This window comes from Cyprinus carpio, chromosome A13 (genome assembly GCF_018340385.1).
Source record: "Cyprinus carpio isolate SPL01 chromosome A13, ASM1834038v1, whole genome shotgun sequence".
NCBI lineage: Eukaryota > Metazoa > Chordata > Actinopteri > Cypriniformes > Cyprinidae > Cyprinus > Cyprinus carpio.
In genome coordinates, this window is record NC_056584.1 from 1,858,521 (window position 1) to 1,877,481 (window position 18,961).

The following is an 18,961-nucleotide window of genomic DNA, read 5'->3' on the forward strand; positions in this document are numbered from 1 at the left end:
AATGCTATTGGCTCTGAATAAGATTGCAGTTTCACATTTTGCATATGCATTACAAAGTAAATCATTTTTTACATGCAATTATTAAATTAAAATTAAATTAAATTTATGCATTTAGCAGACGCTTTTATCCAAAGGGACTTACAGTGCATTCAGGCTATCAATTTTTACCTAGCATGTATTCCCGGGGAATCGAACCCCCAACCTTGTGCTTGTTAACACAATGCTCTACCACCTGTAGCTCAAGTGGATCCAAAATAAAACCAAACAAGATTTTTAATGAAGATAAAATATGTAGACCAATAAGAATAAATGCTGCGCATTGCACTCAGCATCATGCACGCTGCGCAAATCTTGCACTCTGATATTTTAACGAATATGATACACACTTGCATTTAAATGCAGCTGCATTCTTTTTTTTTTTTTTACTTTACTCAAATTGTGTGCTCAAGCAGAGAAGGCTCCCTTTAAAATCACTTAAGTTGTCAATTAATCAAGCTCCTTTTTACATTGTGTGCACTTTGTTGATTATAATGGGAGAACTTGAATTTAAACATGAGGACGTTTTATTAATCAGTCCATTCTTTAGATTTTCAATGATTTAGCTAATTCGTGCAGGGTTAAATTTATTCATTTCTTGTTGTAATTAGGTCTAAATAATGGGAGAGAAATTATACAGTGCCTCACGTTTTACTAAAATAAAGGAAATAATATATAAAACACAACAGTTTCTTAATCAGTGTACAGACAGATATCTATTTCCCAAGAAGTTATCTGTCAAAATAAAGGACAGGTAACGAATAACAAAGTAGTGCGTGACAAAAATGCATGCTGTTTTATTAAAGGAAATTTAAAATATAAATTAAAAATGTATTTGTTTAAAGGAAATTTAATTAGAAAATTTAATTGTGTATTATTTTTTGATGTTTTGATTATAAGTAAACCACCATTTCTTTAGGATAACACATAATTCATATTATATAAATATTAATGCACACCTATTAAGTGATGCAGATGTGGCGGTGGCACTCGCGGTGGCAAAAAGCTCATTTTGGTTGGCCACCTACTGTAGAAGCTTTTGCATTCACATAGGAAAAAACATTAAAAGCATAAAAAATATGAGTAGTAAAAGTGCATCAACTAAGAAACAAACAAACAAACAAAAAATCAACAGATAAATGCACTGAATATTTTTTAATAATATATTAAACATTATGTATGTTGTTTGTTTGTAGTTCAGTTTCTCATGATTGAGTGTCACATTTGGAGCCCCATACAGCAGCTTGTCTACAAAAGTGTGTAATTTCTGTGCCACTAGCAAACCAGCTTCTGGAAGCCCTGTTATTGGTTGGACAAATATTTAGTCCCTCCCCAAATTCATGCCATTGGTTGAGCCAGTGTTTCTGATACTCTAACAATAATAGCCTACTTCAGTAGTGATGCAGAGCCAAAACGGTTATACTTTTACAGCTAGAGAAATAAGAAATGAGACTGGAAAATTACATTTAACTGAGCACATCCCTTCTGCTCCCATAAAGGCCCATATAGTGCTATATTCACCACACTAGCCTGATTAAACCTTATTAAAAAGCAATATTCACTCAAGAGAGCCACAATTCCCAGCTATGAACCTGTTCAAAACTGAAAATTATCCAAAACTACAGGGTAGATGTTTTCTTGGCTTGGACGCAGAGCAGTTTATTGTGGAGGTTTGTGCAGCAGGCAGCCTACGCTTTGCGTGATATTTCTCCTGCAGACAGTATGCATGGAGGACAGAAGGTGCCCTACGGGAGGAAGGTCAGTGAAGATTGGCAAGCCTTCTGTCAGTGTGCCGCACTGCTCAAACAGCACACTATCACACCTTCAGAAACGCTCATTGTGCCAAAGACACACTGTAACAAATGCTAATAGTTGCTGTTTTTTATGGGAATTTCTTTTGGTAGTAGTTAAAGTACAGTACATACTTTGATTTGTGATGATATCTGTGCCTTTCTGGTTTAAAACCTGCACTATTTTAAAAACGGTATTTATGATCAAACTTCAGATACATGATGACAAATAAACAAACAACGACATGTCAGATCGAGGTCAGGTGACCAGCCTTATTATACAAGGCTTTCTTAGTACTGGTGAATCTTTCTCAGACTAAAAAAAATTATAAATAAATAATAATAAAAATAACGTAACCTGCACTGATTTCTGAGTTCAGGTCTGAATACAGCATTCTTTAGAATGATACTACATCTAAACCTTGGCGTTATTGATATTGTGTACAGTGCACATCAAGGACAGACACAATCTTATAGAAGGAAGACAAGTGGCTCTTGTGTTTCTCCAGTGTCGGTTGCGGGTGTGAAGCATGCTGGGGCGTGTGCTGAGAGCAGCAGTAATATCATCCGAGCTGCAGACCCACAGCATAATCAGACGCTTATATATAAATAGAAACGCTGTCTGTCTGAGTGCAGGGGAGGAGGACGCACTGCTGTGGCTCTTCCTGAGGACTCTCTGTTCTCCAGACCATCTTAGCAGCTCGTCTTGTGCATTTGTAGGTTGTTATTTAAGAAGTAAAAGGGGTCAAAATCAATCATTTCATTTACATGCACATGAATTCAGATTAATATCGGAATATCATCATATTCTGATCGCCCAAGTGTCGTAAACATATTGACCCTATTACTATTCCCCAGTTAAGCCAATATTCCAGTTTCATTTAGAAATTTAACTGTTGGTAAAAAGGTAAACACCTTATTGCCAATGTATTATTCAATTATGTGTCCACACAAAAGTCTTGCTACATGATGCAGGCAATTTCTGACAGACAGATTTAGACTATGCACATTTAGAGAAATATAATGGAGCAAATAAGCATATTTATCTGAGTAATGGCCTTAATGAACAAATATATATGAATAGACTCTTACTAACCTGTTTTGCCAAGCCCTCCATAAAATCAAGCAAAATAATCACTGAGTTGATAAAAGAACATATGTACACAATTCATATTAAAATGGTATTTCATTATTTGTTGAGTGTGTTTAATAGATTACCTTTTTAATCAAATATTTGCTATTGGTTTGTAAAAGGTTTTTTTTTTTTTTTTTTGGTTTTTTTTTTTTTTTTTGACCAGCAGTCATGAGACATTTTAGACGTTTTAGAATAGTGAAATATTTTGCAAAGTAATTGGTTCAATGAGTTTAGAATAGGTTTGTTTCTCCCATCACTAGTTTGAGCTTCAGGAAGATTAATATCAGGCATTGGGCTTATATGTGATTTTATGACATAAATGCTTATTTCACAAATCCAACTTGTCTAACTTATCTATTTTCTTTTTTTTATTTTCATTTCCCCATGGTTTTGACTGGTCCTGCACCCGCTTGATTGTTTTAGGGATGTTTATTTTTATATTTAGCTGTTCTATATTTCATATTTAATTTTTCTATCACGTGAAACCATTGTGAAATCTGTGATCTCTGAATGGTGTTTTTCAGTCATGGAACCAGGTGTGCTGGAGAGGTGTCTGCAGTTTCAAACAACAACATCTGTGGGGTGGGCGTGGCCTACAACTCCAAGGTAGCAGGTATGTTTCTGATGACCTCATAATAACTTTAATGTTCCTAACAACAGCGTCTCATTTGAGATGTCAAGCGACTCGTCTTGAAAGTCGATCAAAGTAGGCGTCACAGTCAAGGGAGGAACCAGAAAAGCACTGTCAGGTCAGACATAGGCACTTGTCATAGTACCCAGCTGATAAACTTTCAGTGAATGCGGCTTAATTAGTGCTGCTTTTATTTGAAGATGAATTCTGAGAAGAAGAAAAAAATCTGTCCTGATCTGTTTTTCATCCATTTTAGATTTCAGAAAAATCACTGTGTACACAGACATTATTCACTCATATATAATATTACTGATATTAAAGTGCTAAAAAATTAGACAAAGTGTCACAGTTGTCGTAAAGGTATTCTGTGTTTTGTAATGTGGACTTGTAGTTTGTAGTCATGTTTCAGTTTCCTGTTCCCCTCGGTAACCCCTGATCGTTTGCATCTGTAAAGTCTTTTTACTCTGTGTATATAAGCTTTCAGTGTTGCTAACTGAGAGAGTTTAGGAGCTTTTGCACCAGAGGAAGCTTTTCATAGTTCCTAGAACTATTGGCAGAAGTTCTCGCTTTTTGGCGTGTTTGCACTGTAGGAACTAGGAATGGTTTAGTTCTAGGATCTCCATTTGGGGGAACTAAATTAGCCCCTACTTCACAGTAGGGTCTAAAACAGTTCTATAGGAACTATCAGTGACGTAAGTGTACATTGATTGGCCAAACGCATAAACAAAACACCGGCTATCCGGCATTTATAAAAAGCCATGTAAACATATTTACTCCACAAATGCGGAAAACAGTGATAATGGCATTAACCTGTTGTCTGCAGTGTTGTTTTCTTTTCTAAGCCTCGATGATATGTAACACTGCAAGTTGTCATAGGAACGTTTTGCCCTTTCAATGGTATAAATTGTGCATTTATATTTCCATCTGCGTTATCACGAAACCCACGACACAACAAAAACCGCTCCGATCATAGTCGTCCTCCATTCACCGGTTGTTGATTTTTGTAAATGCAGCACATAAAGACATTGCTGTCGGCCGCTTCAGAGTTCCTGCTGCAGGTGCGAATGCAACCAGGAAAACAGCCTAAGAGGGGAATTGGTTCTCTAGGACCCACCCTGCTGGCTAGTTACTATAACTAAGTTACTATAACTAAGTTCCTAGAACTACACAGTGCAAAAGCCCCTTTTGTCACCTTTCCAGACAACTTTAGTGACTTTTTCAAACAAATGACTTGTTGGATAAAGCTTTTCTAGTTTCCACCATTATGACGTCATCGAGCCACAATTAGTGAGCGAGTTTTAGCTTTTTTTCATTGAAAGTTGTTGGTAACCGTCTCCTGGTGTTTCGATTTTGTGCTTTTTGTACTGGCTATTAGATTATTAGGCTTGCTCGCATCAGCATGAAATCACAACAACTGTTTCTGTGCAGAATCTGCTTCTCATACAAACCTAATAACATCAAGAACATATATTCCGTTGCACATGGTGCAGGCAAATTCAGCATGCAATTCAATTCATGTTCATTTGTTTCACGCTTTTTTTAGATGCATAATGTAAGCTTTACAGAAATGTTACAATATACAGGATACAGTATGTTTACAATATACAGTATGTTTCAAATGTTACAATCAAGAAGCAGATTCCATTCAGAAACCATATTCTCCTTAACATGTTTGGTGCTATCAAGACAGGGTTTTATTTAGAATACTTGTATGCTTTATCAGGTTTGTTCTGTGCAGTCAGTAAATATGATGAATGACTTGTCTCCTTTTGAGACATCGCGTTGTTTCTTAGCCTAATGGAATATCAGCTAAATTGATCATTTCTACCCTTCCCCTCTTCCACAACATCCAGCAGCCAACACCAACAGCAGCATCAATAAAAACATCATTTGCGCTCTGCAGCACATTGATTTTTTTTTTTCTTTTCAAAAGGCCACAAAAGAAAAGGAGAGTAACTGATAGCCAGCGAATGTCTTTTGTCCCTCACAAAGGGACACACACATGACTCTAGTTTTACCTCTTCAGCTCACAGAAGGTTTTCTTCCAGGAAGAGGTCAGTATGACGAGTCTTAGTCTAACAGCCACTGGTATCTCAAGACACAGAGCAGTGATATTCCTGGAGTGCCTTCATACATGGATTTAAGCTTAGACTTTTCTGTTTAGTTGTATACAGTCTTTTCTATATACTCTTATCATATACTCCACTTTTGACCAAGATTACATTTAAGCTTGCAGTATAAAAACTACTGAACTACTGTATGACTTTCATAGACAAAAAAAATGGGTTAGAAGTATACAACTAGTTAACTGTATACCAATAAGTTTACTTAAAGTAAACTTTCAGGAGTAAAAAGTTTGATGTAAACTAGTTTCGCATATACTGAAAGTTTACTACTGTTACACTTAAAAGGATACTTTTATAAGCTAAAAAGTGGGTCAGTTTTCCAGAGGAATCTAGTGAATTGATATTAGTATACCTTCTAGTACTATTCTATGCTTAGAATATTAACTATTATTATAGTTAATACTGTACATAAAGTATACTTGAAAATGCTTGAGAATAGTGCGAGTAATATGTTCACACTGAAAATTTGGAAAAGCAAAAAGGGCACTTAAAATACCTGGATGATGCACTTAATTAACTGAAACAATGAAGTATGGAATGTTGGACACTTCATGCACTGAACTGTTGCAGCTTTAAGTATGTAGCGAAGGGGAAGGGGCTATCAGACTCCGATTGTACAAAGTGCATAAGTACATAGTCTACTGTATAAGTGTATAGTGTAGAGTGCATCATTTGGGACACAACTTTGAACTTTACTTAAGTTTTCTTAATAAAATAAACTTCTTTTTTAAAAACTTTTTTATTCCACTTTGAAGCTGATTTGAAACCTTGAAGTTACTCTGAGCTTGAACACAGAGGATTATCAGATAGATTGTAAAACATATGCTATCTCAAAAAAAGCTAATGTGTATGAAAAATAGGTTACTCTATTACAACATTAAACACAACTACAAGCCAAGTATACTTAGAATACTAAATTATACTTTAAATATATACAGTATCAATCAAAAAATTAATACAAGTATAGGCCAAGTGTACTTAGACTTTTCTGTATACTTGCTAGCATTAAAGCATTTATAAACTAAAAAGTAAGCCAGTTGAGTCCCAAGATGACATAATACACATACAAGTATACTAAAGTACAATTATTTTAGTCTACTTTCTAAATAAAGTTTACTTTACTTTAGAATACTTGAACTTTACGTAAGTTTGCTTAATAAAATTAACTTGCAGTATACACTTTTGTAAGTTCATTTTCAGCAGGTTTGGTAGATGAGAGAGAAAAGCAAAGTTAAGGTTAAATCTCGTTTGTGCTTGATAAAGTACCAAAGCCATTACGTTCAGTCATTGCCAGTGAATCTCAACCACTCTCACCCCAGCACTCATCACCACAGAGCGTGAATAGAGTACAATCGGTCCGTGTATCATCCTATCTTTCAATTATCCCATTCAATCTGGCAAACGAAAAACTGTAAAAACTGATCAATATTTAATTTTTCCATTTTTCTGTATGAACCAAGTTGCTGTTCCCTGGAGGAATACACTAAAGAAATGGAAAGATGGCTCGTTATGTTTAAAAACAGATTTATTTTTTATTTTGTTTGTGGGTTACTAATCGGTTAATGGCTTCAATATTTCATCCGCTCATGTGGGCAGCGCTGAAATGCCCCTTTCATTTGATTGATCAAACAGCCACGTCTTCTGCACGGTATTAATTCATAAAGAGTTGTTACGCTACTGCCAATGTTTTTACACTTGAAGAAAAGGATTGACGCACATCACCACTCACTGTTAACTGTGCATGCAATTTTAAGATGAAATATGTTGCTGGGCACATAATTATATGCTGATGTAACTAGTAATCAAGATAAAGTCAATTACAGTGACATACAGAATTAGTACATGCATCTGTTCTTATATATAGAATTTAAATTTCATCTCAGGAGCTCCATGAGAAAAGGCAAATAACAGACAAATAAAGGACCTGAATTAAAAATTTGGTGACATTAAAAATATTTACAAATAGAATAATTGATACACAGACCAATATGAGGGGTTTTACTGCTGTTGGCATGCTCTCAATCCTGTAATTTCACAGGCATTCGTATGCTGGACCAGCCCTTCATGACGGACATCATCGAGGCCTCATCCATCAGCCACATGCCACAGGTTATTGACATCTACAGCGCCAGCTGGGGTCCCACCGATGATGGCAAAACAGTGGACGGCCCACGTGAGCTTACCCTGCAGGCTATGGCTGACGGAGTCAATAAGGTACCTCATGTTCCAAAGCCACAGAGGTTTCTTGGAGGATAAGCGTAGCTAAATTGATTCCCTTGTAAATCACCTGAGAGAAAAAAGAAAGAAAAAACAGAGGTACAGAATTGTAACATCTTGTCCAATCAGATTAAACCTTTTAGAGTCTTCCTGGTCTCTCTGCCATTTTAGATCAACTTAAACACCAGACAACTGGGCAACTAATGCTACGCTTCAGAAAATATGAGTGTATGTAGAGATTCAAATTCAAAATAAAACGAGTTTCACAATTTTCATTTTCAGAAGGAAATCTCTATATATATTCCCTAAATCCCCCAAACAAATCACAGTTAAGTATGCAGATATTACAGCAATGTTATCAATGCTGACTCTCTTTTGAACTGCAAATATCAGTGTAATCATATATATATATATATATATATCCCAAACAAATCACAGTTAAGTATGCAGATATTACAGCATATATATATATATATATATATATATATATATATATGCATGTATGCATGTATGTATGTATGGTAGCAAAATTTGGAGTTTTACAGATTGAATTATACCAAATTAATAAAATCATATTTTTTTACCTTTATTATATATTGGCAACCACCTTCAAAACATGTGGTGATGAGAAAGCCACATGATGAATCAAACCTCAATACAAGGTGAATATCAATATATAGAAGGTGCACACAGTGTCATACACACAAATACTAAACACCTTCATGCTAATACACGCTCCACAAAAATGAATAAAATTAAATGCTTTGACTCCCCAACACTCTCCAGGAGTTCTCCAACATATGTCAACCTTGCAAAGTCTCATCGCTTCACACTAGACGTGTCATTTAGTTGCACATTCCCTGTTCGTGACTGCTGCCTTCACAAATTGCCTTGGCTAATGGGTATAAATGGTGCTGAGTGCTCCTCTGCTGAGCAGGATTTATGAGGGTGCTCCACTTGTCAAGCCGAGGCATCGCACAAAGTAATCGCTGTGTGTTTTGAACAGCCCTTTGCAATTGAAATCAGATTAGACAAGAATAGCAGTGATGGGTGAAGACTCCCTTTCTCTCTCCATCTGTCCCTCAGGTTTCCTCACTGCATTTCGAGAGGGCTGAGGTTGAGCCGGGGAGTAATACTGAGCGATGTTTAATCATTATGAGGGCTAGATGGCAAATACTTCTCGCATGCTTCATTTATTTATTTGTAGGCTGCCACACAGAGTGCTAATGAAATGGCAGATACAGTTCAGCATTGTGGTTTGTCTGCTGGTGACAGTGTGTTTGGCATAATGTCACTTTCCACAGAAAATCATCTCGACTTGTCAGTCAAAATTTGTGGTTACTGTACAGCAAGTATAATGGAAACACATGGGGCATTGCAATAGACATATAAAGTTATATCCCATCTCTCTCAGTGTCATGTTCTTGTAACACGGTATGATTATGTGCAGTATACACACATGATAGATAAAAGAGGAGAAAATTCTAGAATTGATGTAGCTGTACCTACCTGAAGGGCAGCATTCACATATCTGCTTTTAAACCCTGTGGAATGATGGCTTTGTGGAAGAATCTGGGATCAGTCCCAATGATTTTCTTGTTTTTCTGAAACTTGCTGTCAATAGAACCGAAGACAAATTAAAGCAAGAACATTCCTTTAATCAGCTGACCTTTGATCAACGAGTTTTGCTGATGAACACCATGGCAATTCTGGTCCACCACTAGCAAATAATTCAAGTAATAAAATATACAGTATAACCAGGATTACACATGTTGTGTAAGTAGTTATAAAACATATCCAATTATTTAACCCTTGCACTGTGTTGAAAATCCTTTACCTTATGATCCCTGCTGAAAATTACATTTTGAAAATCGCTTGTTAAGCTCTCATTATGCTATATTATCACTCAGTCTTTTATCAACTTGTTTTCTTTTAATTGGGACAGGTTTGTATTACTTTGAGGAATTAATTGATCTAAACACATTAGATTTTGAGTAAAAAAAGCAATAATTGAGGATAATTCTATCAATATTCCCTCAAAAACATGGTGCACAATCTTAGATCAATATGGCCAAAAAGATCAATATTATCAAATCAGTTCCAAAAAAGAAATAGAAAACTGTGCTAATTGAAAGAAGACAAGTTCTCTTCACTCTCTGAGGCAGAAGTCTCCAAACTCATCCTTTCTAATCATCCTACTACTTGTCCGCTTGATCCTATTCCATCTCATCTCCTTCAAGACATTTCTCCTGCAGTTGTACCTGCACTCACTCACACCATTAACATAGCCCTCCTCACTGGTGTTTTTCCCTCAACATTTAGACAGGCTCGTATAACTCCACTCCTTAAAAAACCCACCCTCAACCCATCTCTTTTAGAGAACTAAAGACCAGTTTCCCTTCTTCCTTTCATTGCAGAAAACACTTGAACGAGCTGTATTCAACCAAGTCTCTACCTTTCTCATACAGAACAACCTCCTTGACAGCAAACCAATCTTGCTTCAGAAGTGGACATTCAACTGAGACTGCCTTGCTCTCAGTTGTTGAAGCCCTAAGACTGGCAAGAGCGGAATCCAAATCTTCAATACTTATACTTGCTTGATCTATCTGCTGCTTTTGACACGCTTAACCACCAGATCCTCCTGTCAACCCTACTGACAAAGGGCATCTCAGGAACCGCACTCCAGTGGTTTGAGTCGTACCTCTCAGGATAGGCCTTCAAAGTAACATTTTGGAGAGGTGAGGTGTCCAAGTCGCAACATCTAACTACTGGGCTGCCTCAGGGCTCAGTTCTTGGACCACTTCTCTTCTCTGTCTATATGGCATCATTAGGTTCTGTCATTCAGAAACATGGCTTTTCATACCATTGCTATGCTGATGACACTCAGCTTTACCTCCCATTCCATCCTGATGATCCATCGGTAGCTGCTCGCATCTCAGCTTGGCTAACAGACATTTCTTGCTGGAGAAGGACTATCACCTTCAACTCACCTTGCCAAGACAGAACTGGCTTGTGGTTCCAGCAAACCCATCGTTTCATCACAATTTCACCATCAATTAGGCACATCAACATAACTCCTTCACAAACAGCCAGAAACCTTGGAGTTATGATTGATGATCAGCTAACTTTCTCAGGACCACGTCACACCTCTGTTTATCAGTTTTGGACTGGCTACCAATAGCTGCTCGCATAAAATTCATAGGCATTGATGTTTGCATACAAAACCACCCACTGGCTCTGCACCCCTTTACCTGAAATTCATGTACTTCAGGCTTATGTGCCCTCTAGAAGCTTGCTTTCTGCAAGTGAACGTCCGCTTGATTGTGCCATCCCAAGAAGCACAAAGTCACTTTTACGGACTTTTAAATTAAATGTTCCCTCCTGGTGGAATGACCTGCCCAACTCAATCTGAGCAGCTAAGTCCTTAGCCATCTTCAAGAATTGGCTTAAAAGACATCTCTTCCATCTTTATTTGACCCTCTAACTTTTGCACTCACTATTCTAATTCTATTTAAAAAAAAATAATAAAAATCTAACTACCTTTCTAATCTTTTTGTTATTCTATCTATTTTCTTTTCATTTATTATACAATTATAAAAAAGACCTCTAACACTAGCTTGCTCTATTCTTTTTCTATGCTATCTGTTTTCTTTTTATTTATTATTTTATTTAAAAGCCCTTGCTACGTGTACTGCGTTTAAGCTAACTGAGACTGTTATAGCACTTATATATCATTGCTCTTTTGTTGTTTTTGATTGCTTCCATTGTCCTCATTTGTAAGTCACTTTGGATAAAAGCGTCTGCTAAATGACTAAATGTAAATGTAAGTTGATAAAACAACAACAACAGTATTTGGTAATAAAAGCATAACTAGATGAGTAAAGCTCGCAAACAAGCTTTGAAGTTGGCTTGAAAAGCAAATGCCTCGTACCTAAAAGATTTGAAGTAGCTGAAGTAGCTTGAAGTTTGAAAGCTAGATTAGATAGATGTAGATAGGATTTGGCTAGCATGATTTAGCACATTGCTAACACGATTTACCTTGTTGTTAGCATTAGAATGTTGTTAACCTGTTTCTAACATGATCTAGCATGTTATTAACATGTTTTAACATGATTAACATGTTGCTAGCAAGTTGTTAGCATGATTAACATGTTGATATTATGTTTCTACCATGGCAAGTTGTTATGTTTATTGAATTGTTGATATTTTGTTTGTTAGTTGTTTTTGATTTTGATAGTTATTTTTATATCGTGTTCATGTTTTAAAATGATCAACATGTAGCATGTTTCTAGCATGATTAGCATTTTTATAGCATTTTGCTAGCATGAGTAGTGTGTGTGTTACAAACATGCTGTTGATTTGCAAGTTACTTGCATGTTGCTAGCATGTTAAAAACCAGCTAAAAACCAGCTGAGGTTAGCAAGAACAGCTAAAAAGCAGCTAAAAAGCAGAACAGCTAAAACCAGTAAAAAACCAGCTGAGTGGTCAGCAAAAAACAAACAAACAAACAAGAGAAAAATAAATAAATACAGTAAATAAAACAGCTAAAAAAACCAGTTTGTTTTAGCAAAAACACAGGGTTTGTCTCAATCAGTTCCCTCAGTTCACGTGTCAGGGCAAGTGTAAGAACATGTACAAAAAAACAATGTGTTAAACAACAATAAAAATAATATCAAAAAAGTACAATTTGCACGTTCTACAATGACGTTGTCGTGTTGACGTTGTACGTTACTTCATGGTCATTCCTCCGGTATAATTGGTAGTTTGTTTATCACTGTCCTCATGTTGCAGCGAGCCAGGGATACATACAGTGACCGACCTTTGTGTTTTTTATTGACTTGTGACAGTAAACTGATTCACGAGCTCGGGAGCTAGGAGCTGATTAAACGGCACCCAATGTTAAAACATAAAAATCATAATTACTGTTAGCAACTTTTGACGTTGCCTCACATGCATGCAGCTCAGAGCAAGTCATCGTTTGTTTTAAGCTAATGTGGTTCTGGAGTTCAGCGCTGATGGGTCGTCCAGGATCAGAAAGAGCAGAAGAGAGGAAAGAGAAACAGAAGACGAGATGGAGAGGTTAGTGTGTCACCACTAGAGATGTGAGCACCAGTTGAAGTTGTTTGTGGTCTGTTATGTTAGATTTTTACTTTTACAGGAACCAGAATATTAATTTAATCAGTCAAGCGAAATGTAAAAAAGGTTGGATCATGGTCTAGGCCAATGGGGCCAGTAGAGGTCTGACACCCAGAAACAAGGCACTGCAATGTAAAGTTGATATTGATAGACAAACAACTCTGGAAAAGGTGCCTCTGAATGTTGCACAAGGTGAAAATAAACTAAGAAATGCAACATAAGCTCATTCAAATTCATGCTTCTACCTACCAAAATATAACAAAACAATAAAAACTAAACTATACATACAGTTCACTGGTGTTTATCTGCTGATTGAGCCAGCAGGTGTTCCCGATCGCCGCTCCTGTCGCACAGCAACGGTGCGAGAAGAGAGCTGCCCAGATGATTTTTTTTTGTTAATGAAAATGAAAATAACTGGAGAATTGTTAGTTTTTGACTGTTAATTACCGAATTACATTTTAATGTAAGATTGGATTTCGACTTACGCTTGAATATTGTAATGACATGAAAAAAATACAAAATATAAAGCAATTAAATGACTTATATCTTACCAAAATGTGATTTTATGTTGTTTATTGTATTATTGATTAGTTGTATGTACAGTACATAAATGGACCATGGTGAACATATTTAAACAGGTTTAGTTTTATGCAGCTGAATATAAAAAGTTCGCTTACAAACGTTACTGCCGCTCGTTTACGGCAGCTGTCGCAGTTGCTAGGCAAGCAAAAAACAGTCCTCCGTATAGGCTAGATGGTCCGAGGTGCTTCGGAAGCAGCCCCCCCCCCCCCCAAAAAATATATATATTATAAAATTGTATTATAAAAACATAAGTAAAAAGAGAAAATTGTATTTCTCAGTTGCACAAATCCTTAATTTGAACATTTGAAAAACACTTAAGAGAATCCAGAAAAAAAGGTTTTCTTCATGTCATCACATTGTTTAGAGCATAACAAACAAATGGTAAAAAAAAAAAAAAGCAATTTATGCAGTGGTTGTTCTGCTGTGTCCTCTGTAGTGGACACTAGAACTCAGTTGTTGTTAAAAATAAATAAAAATGACACAAAATTATATGTGTAGGCAAAAACAATGGGATTTTTTTTTTTTCATTCACCAATAACTTTTTGGGTATCAGGATTTTTTTTTTTTTTACCAAAATTTGAAATAAATAATAACTGAACTTGTAACAGTTTTGTTGCAAAGCACAATATTATGGTGAAATTAGATCATGTGTTTATTGAGTTGAAACTGAATTATTGTTGTATTAGCATAGCAAGCATTATAGCAAAAAGGATAACAAACTTAAGAGTTATACCCACCAATTAACATTAGCCCTTCATTCATGACATGGACAACCGTAATAATCATACAGAGAGAACATAGTTGAATACCTTTATTTTTGCGCGTTTATCCTCTTCATCTTTTCTTTTTTTTTCTAAATTGGGCCCCTGATGGCTTTTGACCTTTTTGCTGGTCCATCTCTGGGTTTATTTGGGCACTCGACAATCAACAGATTTCACATCCCCCCAACATTGTCACTCATGACCAGGAAGTCAAGACTAAAAACCAATGCACCTTGGTGGACCACAATAATCGTTTTTGTATTACCTATTTTATTAGCCATTTCACACATTCACTTCAGAAAACAGAAATGTGCAGGAACGATAGGCCTGTATTTAATAGTATTATGAAGGAATGTGTGTTATTTGAAAGAAGTCGATGTGGGACTGACTTAGCCCACTAATTCAATTAGAGTATTGCTCTATACAGTAGACCTTGTCCGTTCCATTTGGGAGAGACCCAGAGGTGAACTGTCCCCCGTGCCACGCCCCCGCTCCCCTTTCTTCTTCTCATACAACTTCTGAGCACGGCACCTTCTCATCAAGTAGGAGCGCCAATTTGCCAATTCCCCACATAGTGAAATGATAGATAATAGAAAACTGCTTCGCGGCGGCGCAGAGGATTATTTTTTATTTTTTTTTCAACTGCTTGTGCTACCCCCATGTATCATGAAAAAATGCCGCACCGGGCGTCTGCCCGGTCCGCCCGTGCCAAAAACCGCTACTGCATATAAATGAGAAGTAGGCTATGTTTTTTTTAAATGTCTTTCTGACAGGACAGCTACAATACAAAAACATGTTACTTTACAATATCATTCACTGTTGTACATTAAACTGCCCAACATGGTACTTTACAATATCATTCACTGTTGTACATTAAACTGCCCAACTCCACGTAAAATGCAACATACAGTACACTGTAGTGCATCATTAATATTAATGCAAGACCAATATGCTGCCCTACAAAGGCAAACGACCTTAACTCGCTAGAGTGTGAAACTGAGGGAAAAACGACTGTTTAAGTTTTTTACTTGTCCAGCCAAATTACTTATAGGTGGGACACTGGAAATTTAACAAATTAGATGTTTTAGTAATGAAAATTATCTACATAAAAAATTGGTGAGCTCAAACTTGATTTTTTACCCCCATTTTTAAGTTAATGTACTCTGCCTTTGCATTGTCTGCAAATCGTGAGAAGTCACACCAAGGCAAAAAGGCAGCAAATTCCACATTATCAATATTTGGTTACTGATCACCATTATAGTAACAAATGTATAAAAATCTAGCGATCATGGGCTGTCTCAGATAGGATATTGCATATTGTAATGTGACTGTATTAAGGTTTTTTTTTTTTTTTGATCGTACAAGCAGACTAAAATTTAAACACATGAGTGGATACCGTGGATAACAATTTATTTGCTAAGCGCAGTAACGTAAAAATAATGCTAGGCTAATTGCTTTTTATATTGATTTGTATGAAATAGCCTTTGAACCTAAAAGAATGACTTGTGGATTGATGTGAATGCCAACACAATGGGAAAAATGCTCAGAAGGAATGGTTGTGGATTAAAATCTCAATGATGTTCATCGCCATGGATTGATTTTCATCAGGTTACATGAAAAGGTAGGATATGGATTTAATTGCCGAACTGTTTAGTGGCAGCCTAGTCAGATCACGATCTATCTAATTCGTTTGTCTACACCATAAATAAAATGCAGCAGACTTTAAAATCCTTTTATCTATGGAGACGATTATTGCTCAGCTCACAGGCTGAATGCACTCACCTGTTTCATCATTATCAGCTCCCTATATATGCTCCCTTGTTTGTCTTGTGCCTTGCTAGATTGTTCTTTGTGGTCTCAGTGTGTTGCAGTACTGTCTACCATTTTGGTTGTTTAGCTCCAGTTCTTTCTAGTTTTTGTTTCCTGGTTAGTGTTTTTACTTGTTTTTTTTTGGATTTTCCCTCCCCCCTTTCTTTTTTTCACCCCCTCTGGTTCTAACACACTCTGCAGATCTCATGGGGGTTTTCTTCCGCCCAGTTAGTACCCAGTCCTTTGTTCTTCATCACTGCTGCAACCCACGGGGACTATAGTGTTTCTATTTGAACAGTTCTTCCCCTGAACATTCAATAAACTGTTTGCATTATTTCCGCTGCATTTGAGACTAATAAAACAATTGCAGATTAACATTCATTGTTTCTGATAACTGAATACATTTTCAGGGCCACTCACTGGACATTTGAACATGTTTGTAAAAATGCGCAAGAAGCGATGTAATATAATTTTGCAGAATGTTTGCTACAGGCACGTGTTTTCAACGATCTCCAGGGTTGAAGAAATGAGTTGTGTGTTATTGGTGCCTGGCACTCCCTCAGCTCTAATAAATGGCTTCTGAACACCCTTAGCAGAGCTCTGCTGTTTGATGAAGGTCTAAATTGTTTTTTCACCCTTTGCAATGTATTAAACACTTGGTGTGTAAATTGTGACTTTATTTTTATTAACACCGTGTTGAGACTTTATTCCTCATATTAGCAGATAAACGATTATCACGTTTTATTAGCCCCTTGACAAGTTCACATTTTCCAAACCTAACATTAGGGGTATTAGATGCTGATGAGTCCATTTTGCTATAAATCAAAATTATGAGAAGTCCTACAAGTTTCTGTAGCGATTGCAGATGTTAAAGACACCATCTTATTTTCTTATTTGTTTACTCCAAAAGAGGCTGATGCCCTGGGGTCTGGAAGCCCATAAATCGCTCCCGATGTGTAGTATGGTAAATGCACCGTTGTACTGTTCAAATAACAATAATCATGTACCCTTTTAAGATCACATTGCACTGTACAAAATTCCTCCCTGTCAGGTGCCTGCCACTATTAAAACACAAAGCCTAAAGAAAAGAGTGCTCTTGCATTCATCTAAAAGCATCAAATTACACGTTCAGACAAGAATCTTAAACACAGTGCCTGAATCATCCACACTCAAAGGAGAGCTTGTAGTCTTTAAAAGGTCTTGACGCCTCCCTGATGTCTCTCTTGAATTACTTGTGGTTATGTGAGTATAATTTGTATGATAAATGGAATAAATCTCAAAGGATTCTTAAGAGAAAATATCAAAGAGAGACAACTCTGCTCCTTGATTTGCAGCTGTTGCGGGTGTGAGTGCTGGTTGTAATCGTGCCGCTTTGTGTGTCCAACAGGGAGCCGAGGTGGCAAAGGGCAGCATCTATTGTGTGGGCCTCCGGAGATGGTGGTAGCTATGACGACTGTTGTAACGGCGACGGATACCTCTCCAGCATGTGGACCATCTCTATTAACTCTCGCCATCAATGACGGAACGGCACCGCGCTCTATGATGAAGCTGCTCCTCCACCCCTCGCCTCCACCTTCAGCAACGGCCGTAAACGAAACCCGAAGGCAGGCGTGGTGAGTGTGTATGTGTTGCAGTGGTATGACATTGAGTCTAGAAATTTTTACAACAGAATCGGTTTGGTGTGCAAGAGTGTGCATGTCATAGGTGCTTTAAAACATTGATTTGAAACGCAATCCCTTATTCCACAGAGTGATAAATACAGAGTATGACAGTGATAAAATGACGGGGAGTATTTAATTGTCATTTCAAATCCATTTTTGTGTCTGAAACATGACTCTCAGATGCAATTGGAGGGATGACATTCAACTAGGAACTTAATCAGAAAGTATCTGCAGACTCGTAAGAAAGCATATGAGATGAAGACTGTGGTTAGTCTGTCAGAGATCATCCAGTCAATGGAAAGGCAGGAATTGCCTTGTGTCAGTCCGGATTCTGTGACACCCCAGTTTATCGCTTTTCTCTGATTGAGCACTGAATGGTAGAAATAAGGAACCAAAAATACATGGTGCAGATGATTACCCTTTTCTTCTTTAAAAAAAAATTAAAAAGCGGTAGACTATAACCATGACTTATATTTTTATGAGTTTTTTACACAAAGCTATTGTTAATGTGGAAATAAACAATTTTTATGTTAATTCCATGGTGTATTTTTGGAACTTGAGAGACTACTTTAAATAATTTGAATAATATCCATAATAAATATGAAATATAGCAGACAGGTTTTGTAACAAATGATGGTGAATAAATAAAGACAGCATTTAATTTTTTTGGGTGAATGATTTCTTTTAAGACAAAATATAATAATATGTCTTGCTTTTAATATTTTGTGTTAGTATTTTACTTAGGGGTGATTTTTAAGACATGGGATTCAGTGATTACATTACGAAGCAATTGTCTTGATAGATGCCATCTGGATTTCTTGAAATAAATTTGCCATTAAGAAGGTGTTTCTTCATTGTTAACATTAAACTCGTGACAGTTTTGGAAAACCATACTCAGTATTTATTAACTGACAGTTTTTACAGACAATGATATTCAGTCAAATATATTTACACAGAGATTAGGCCTACATCAATAAAACAAAGCACTAAATACTACTATTTTGAATTTTAGTGAGGTTTGCTTACATCAGTCAAATTAGTTACAAGTACCAAACGTCCATGGCTCTGGAGGTTAAA

The 18,961-nt window shown here is 36.6% G+C and overlaps 1 pseudogene; it reads left to right on the forward strand.

The window, feature by feature from the left end:
• LOC109050932 overlaps positions 1–18,961 on the forward strand; it is a 56,964-nt pseudogene that overhangs the window by 25,596 nt on the left and 12,407 nt on the right.